Source organism: Nannospalax galili, unplaced genomic scaffold, assembly GCF_000622305.1.
Source record: "Nannospalax galili isolate Female #2095 unplaced genomic scaffold, S.galili_v1.0 scaffold262, whole genome shotgun sequence".
Lineage (NCBI taxonomy): Eukaryota > Metazoa > Chordata > Mammalia > Rodentia > Spalacidae > Nannospalax > Nannospalax galili.
In genome coordinates this window covers 1,162,978-1,169,808 of record NW_008348083.1, presented here as the reverse complement: position 1 = coordinate 1,169,808, position 6,831 = coordinate 1,162,978, and positions in this window count along the sequence as shown.

The following is a 6,831-nucleotide window of genomic DNA, read 5'->3' as shown; positions in this document are numbered from 1 at the left end:
TAAGCTTCTCCAAGTAGGTGTTGACAAAAATATTAACACTGGCATGTTCTTCCATTTTGTGACAGATGTGGATATAGTTTAAAAAGTGCACAGATACAGGGCACTGTGGATGTGATCACTATTTGGTCTCCATTATACATTTTTGTGACTTGGAATTTAAAAACTCACTGTAGTTCATGAATGTATATCACATGAGAAACCAGGGAAATTTAGTTATGCTGCCTACTATAAGCAGACCTTTGGAGTGATAAGTATGTCTAGGAATAAATGGGAAAATAATTCAGATTTTATTGCACTTACCCTCTTACTTTATTCTAATAAATTATTAATAAAAAGAACAGGACACATTAAGACTAGTACTTTCTACAACTATTTTAAAATAAAACATCTTTTAATGTATTTTCACTTTGAAGCTAAGTTTTTTATAACATATAACTTAATATTCACAAAGTGATATTGAATCATCTAATATTTAGTTAATTGCCTTTATAAACAATGATGATTTTTAAAAATGCTAAAAGACATTAAAAGGACATTTCCATCATGATCCAAACTTTTAGAGCCCACATAATTTTGTTTGTTTTTTATAAGGGTCTTATGTAGCCCAGGTTGGCCTTCAACTCATGATTCTCTTACAACTCCCTGAGCAGCTTGCTCTCTTATACAAAACAGAACAACCTGCCCAGGAGTGACACCACCCACAGTGGGCTGGGCCCTTCCACATCACTCAAAAATCAATAAAATACCCCACAAGCATGGTCACAGACCAGTTCAATGGAGGCAGTTCCCCAACTGAGGGTCCCTCTACCCAGGTGTGTCAAGTTGACAACTAAAGCTATCCAGCAGTGTGATGTGATATATATATATATATCCCTATGTGTGTATATAGGAACATATGTATGTATAGAGGGGTTTTTGCTTGTTTGGTTGTTTGGTTTTCTGAGGCAGGATCTCATTATGTAGCTCTGGCTGGCCTGGAATTTGTGTGTGCATGTTTACATGTATGTGGGTCCAAATGCATGTGCACATGTGTGTGCACGCATGTGGAGGCCAGAGGTCAAACTTGGATGTTGTTCCTCAGGAGATGTCCACATTACTTTAAAAAATTTTAATTTATTTTACTTTTTTTTTTGAGGTAAGAGGATCTTGAGTTTGAGGCTAGCCTGGGATAAACAGTGAGTTCTGGGATAGCCTTGGCTAAATGATACCCTGTCTCAAAAAAAAAATCAAACCAGGTAAGGTGTGGTGGTGCACACCTTTAATTCCAGTACTCAGGAGGCCAAGGTAGTTGGGTCTCTATGAGATCAAGGCCAGCCTGGTGTACATAGCAAGTCCCAGGCCAGCTGGGGCTACAGAGAGAACTTGTCTCAAAAAAAGAAAAGTCAAAACAAAACAAAAATCAAATCAAGGAGCTGGAGAGGCAGCTCTGCAGCTAAGAGCACTGGATGATCTTGCAGAGGACCTGGGTTCCTTTCTCAGCACTCACACAGTGGCTAACAGCCATTCCTAACTCCAGTTCCAGGATCTGATGCCCTCTTCTGACTTCTGCGGGCATTGCATGACTCTGGTGCACTTACATAAATGCAGGATCTGCACGTATAAACATAAAATAAAAATAATAAAAATGAATTTTTTAAAAAGCAGGCCACGTGCCAGGCATAGTGGCACATGCCTTTAATCCCAGCACTTGGGAGGCAGAGGCAGGTGGATCTTTGTGAGTTTGAGGCTAGCCTGGTCTACATAGTGAGTTCCAGGACAGCTGGGGCTACAGGGAGACCCTGTCTCAAAAAGACAAAAAACAAAAACAACAACAACAACAACAAAAATGCAGGCCAGGCATGGTGGTATACATCTTTAATCTCAGCCCTTGGGAGGTAGAGGCAGGCAGAGCTCTGTAAGATTGAGGTCAGCCTGGTCTGCATAGCAAGTTCCGGGCCAGCTAAGGCTATAGAGCGACCCTGTAAAAAAAAAAAAAAAAAAGAAAGAAAAAGAAAAAATCAAACCAGAAAAGAATGGTTTGCGCTAAGGAGGTAGCTCAGCGGGTAGAATGCTTGCTTAGCAGGCACAAAGGCTTGCCTTTGCTCCCCGGCACCTCATAAAAACGCGCGTTATGATATTCCTATAGCCTGGGCACTGGGGAGGTAAAGGCAGAAAGATCAGAAGTTCAAAGTTATCCTTAGCTACATATCCAGTTCAAGGACAGCTTAGGCTACATGGGACCCTGTATTATTATTATTTTTTATTTTAAAGTTACATGTATTGGATCTAGATAGATGGCTCAGTGGTTAAGAGCTTTTACTGTTCTTCCAGAGGACTTCGGTTCCCAGCAGGTTCACAACCACTTGTAGCTCCAGCTCTAGGGGATCTGGCTTCTGCAGACAGCCATGCTCACTTGATAAAACTCACACAGCACACATATAGACACACATAAAAATAAAATAATATTTATTTATGTGTGTTGCACATGTGTGCCATGGTACATGGATAAAGGTCAGAGGACAAATTGTCTTTCTCCACCATGTGAGATCTAGGGATTGACCTTAGGTCTTCAGGCTTAGCAACAAGTGTGTGACCTGCTGAACCATCTCACCCACCCTGTCTTTACAAAGGGGAAAAAAAGGTGGGAGGGGAGGCATTTGGCTCAGTACTTGAGAGAGCATATTGCTCTTGCAGAGGACCCAGATTTGGTTCCTACTACCCATGTTAGGAGGCTCATAACTGCCTGTAACTCTGGCTCTAGGAGACTGATGCCTCTGCTTTCTGAGAACACCCCTAATCACAAGCACAGACACAGACAGATACATAATTAAAAATAAAACAAAAATTTAAAAATCATGAAAAAATAAGGAAGTTAGGGCATATTTATTATCATTTTAATTTTTATTTGTGTGTATATGTGTGTCGTGTAAGTATATATCATGTGTGAGTGGGTGCCCATGGAGGCCAGAAGAAAGTGTTGGATCCCTTAGAATTGAAGTAACCTGGGATCTGGGACTCGAACCCAGGTTCTCTGCAAGAGCAGTCAGTGCTCTTTTTTTTTTTTTTCTGTTTTTTCGAGACAGGGTCTTCCTGTAGTCCCAGCTGACCTGAAACTGTGTAAACCAGGCTGGCCTCAAACTCAGAGATCCACCTGCCTCCACCGCCCAAGTGCTGACATTAAAGCCGTGGGCCATCACACCCGGCGCAGTCAGTGCTTTTAACGGCTTAGTCATCTCTTCAGTACTCAGGGCACATTACTTTTTTTTTTTTTTTTAAGAGTTATTTATAGAGCTGGAGAGATGGCTCAGCGGTTTAGAGCACTGACTGCTCTTGCAGAGGACCTAGGTTCCGTTCTAACAACCATCCGTAACTCCAGTTTTAGAGGTTTTGACACCCTCCTCTGACCTCTGTGGGTTTTCATGCATATGGTGCACTTACATACATGTAGGCAAAACATTCATACACATAAAACAAAAATAAATACTTATTAATTTTAAAAGAAGCAGGAGATGGTGGCACACACCTTTATTCCCAGCACTCAGGAGGCAGAGACAGGTGGATCTCTGTGGGATCAAGGCTAACCTGGTCTACATAGCAAGTTCCAGGTCAACTGGGGCTACAAGGAGACCCTGTCTCAACAAACAAATATGGTTCTGGAGAGATGGCTCAGTGATTAAGAACATTTGTTGTTTTGTTTTGTTTTTTTTAAATCCCAAGTGCTGGGATTAAAGGTGTGTTCCATCATGCCCAGTTCACATTTGCTGTTTTTCCAGAGGACCCAGGTTCAATTCCCAGCACCCACATGGTAGCTAATAACCATCTGTAAGTCCAGTTCCAGGGAGTCTGACACCCTCTTCTGGCCTCTGTGGGTACTGCATGCACATGGTACACTTACATGCATGCAGGCAAAACATTCATATACATAAAACAAAAATAATTAATAAAATATTAAAATAAATGAATGAGAATTTTAAAAGTTATAATCACTTTGAAGGTTTTTCTGTATGTGTAAATATTTTCATTTCACAGTGGAAAAATTTTGGGGCAGCTTTATTGAAGCATAGCCAACATGCCATAACCTGTGCCTATTTCTAGTTTAGAAGTTAATAAATGTTGCTGCATGCATTTCTTGTGAAATTATCACCATAATTAAGATAATAGATGTGTCAACCATACCCAAAAGTTCCTCCTGGTGCTTGGGAATGTCTCTTTCTGGGCCCTCCCTCCCTGCAAGCCTAATCATATTCTGACCTCTATTTCTATAGATTAGGTTTTTTTTTTGGTCTTTTTGAGACAGGGCCTCACCATGTAGCCCCTGATAATTTGGAACTTACTATGTAGATTAAGCTGGCGCCCTCCTCTCCCTTCTGAGAGCTTTTTACAAAAAAATTGATTAATTAAAAATATTTTATTATTTTTATTTTATGTGTATGAGTGTATTGCCTGCATGTATGTAAGGGCACCCATATCATGTAATCTCATGAAGGTCAGAAGAGGGCGTTGGATTCCCCTGTAACTGGAGTTGGGGACAGTTGTTAGTTGCCATGTGGAGGTCCTCTGCAAGAGCAGTCAGTGCTCTTAACCACTGAGCACTGAACTCTCTCTCCAGCCCCAATTAAATTTTATTTTTTTAGACAGGCCTCCATGCAGCCCCAGCTGGTCTGGAACTCTCTATGTAGTCCAGACTGGTCTCAATCTCACAGAGATCTGCCTGCCTCTGCCTCCCATGTGCTAGGAATAAAGGTTTGTGCCATAATCCCTGGCCCAATTTTAGTTTTTTGAGGCAAAGTCTCATGTAGTCTAGGCTGGCCTTGAGTTTACTATGTAGCAGAGACTGGACTTGAACTCCTGATCCTCAAGCCATAATTTCTTAAGTGTCAGAATTACAAGTGTGTGCCATCATATCAAACAGTTCAATATTTTTATGGTTTTATTTCTGAGTTCGTTTTTTTTTTTGGTGGGGAGGTTTGCTAAGCCTGATGACCTGAGTTAACTCCCTTAAAGTTGTCCTCTGACCTCCACACATGCTATGGCATGCATACACCCACACATACACACAGATACATGCATATAAGTAAATAAATGTAGTTTTTAAAAAGGCTGGATGTGGCGGTGTACACCTTTGATCCCAGCACTTGGGAGGCAGAAGCAGGTGGATCTCAAGGCCAGCCTGGTCTATACAGTGAGTTCCAGGCCAGTCAGAGTTACATAGTGAGACCTTGTCACAAACAAACAATAATAATACTAATAATAAATGAGTAAAATAGTTACCCACTCACAGATGACTACTGCCAATAATTTCTTCTCTGTCCACTTAGTTTATTCATAGATGTTAAGAAATACCACCTAGTTTGTACATAGAAGACAGAGCACCTAAACACAGTGTTTGTTTGTTTTGAAGGTGTTTGGAGAAGGCTAGAATCCAGGACTCCAAGCAGGCCAGGTCTGTACTTTACCACCAAGCTACTGAGCCACACCCAGTCCCACATGCACTATTTTTTTTCACTTATTTTCATTTCATGTAAATCTCAGAGCCATCTTTCCTTCCTTTTCTTTTTTCCTTCCTTCCTGCCTTCTTTTCTTTTCTTTTTCTAAAAATGTCTCATATATAGCCCTGGCTTTGTGGACCAGACTGGCCTTGAACTCACAGAGATCCGCCTGCCTCTGCTTCCTGAGTGCTGGGATTACAGGCGTCCGCCACCTGTCTGGCTTCTTTTGGCTATGCTGAGGATGAAACTCAGAGCCTTGAACATGCTAGGTTATACCTCCGCCCACCCCTTTACATTAGCATATGTTAATTATTCATAATAATGGGTTTTGTTATATTTTCACACGTATATATTTTAGTCATATTCACCTTTTTCTCTTTCTTGTCCTCTCCCTGCTCCTGCTGATCCCCTTCTTCCCACATAGTCTTCCTTTGCTTTCCTGTCATTGTTAATTTGTTCTTGTTTTTAAAGACAGGGTCTCACAGGGCTGGAGAGCTGGCTCAGCAGTTAAGAGCAGACTGCTCTTGCAGAGGACCTGGGTTCGATTCCCAGCACCCACATGGCAGCTAACAACCATCTGTAACTCCAGTTCCAGGGGATCTGAGTCCCTCTTCTGACCTTCTTGGGCATTACACACACGGGTGCACTTACACACATGTAGGCAGTACAGTCATGCATACCCATACCCACACCCACACACAAAGGCAGGTTCTCATTATGTAGCCCTGGAACTTGCTGTAGAAACCAAGCTAGGTGTCATGTCTTTTTTTTTTTTTTTTTTTGATACGTATGAGTGTATTGCCTGCATGGGTGTTGTGCAATACCTGAGGAGGTCAGAAGAAGGTGTCAGATACCCTGGAAGACAGTTGTTAGCTGCCATGTGGGTGTTGGGAGTTGGGAATCGAACCCGGGTTTTCTGCAAGAGCAATCAGTCAGTGCTCTTAACTGCTGAGTCATCTCTCCAGCCCCGATGTTTCGTCTTTTTTTTTTTTTTGCTTCAGCTGTTGTTTATTGACACACAGGTAGGCTCAATAGCAAAAGGCCTGGAGATGGTTGCAGTAGCTGGGAAAATGGAAGGTGGCGGGTGGAGTGTTTGCATCACCAGCAGAGCGGGGTGCAGGAACAGAAGAGTGCAGTGCACAAGGAAGAATGGGGGAGGCTGAGGCTGTTGGAGAAGCAGGTATGGGCCAGGGCCAAACGCAATCTGCACTGGAATCGTGGCCCTGTGCCTTAGGCCCCTTACCCTTGCTGGCTGCTGTCTCCTCCTGACTCTAGGCCAGGGCTGGGAGTCCTCTGGACAACACTTTATACAGGAGAAAAGTACACAGAGATATTGCTGCCCTCTTGTGATAACCTCAGAGGG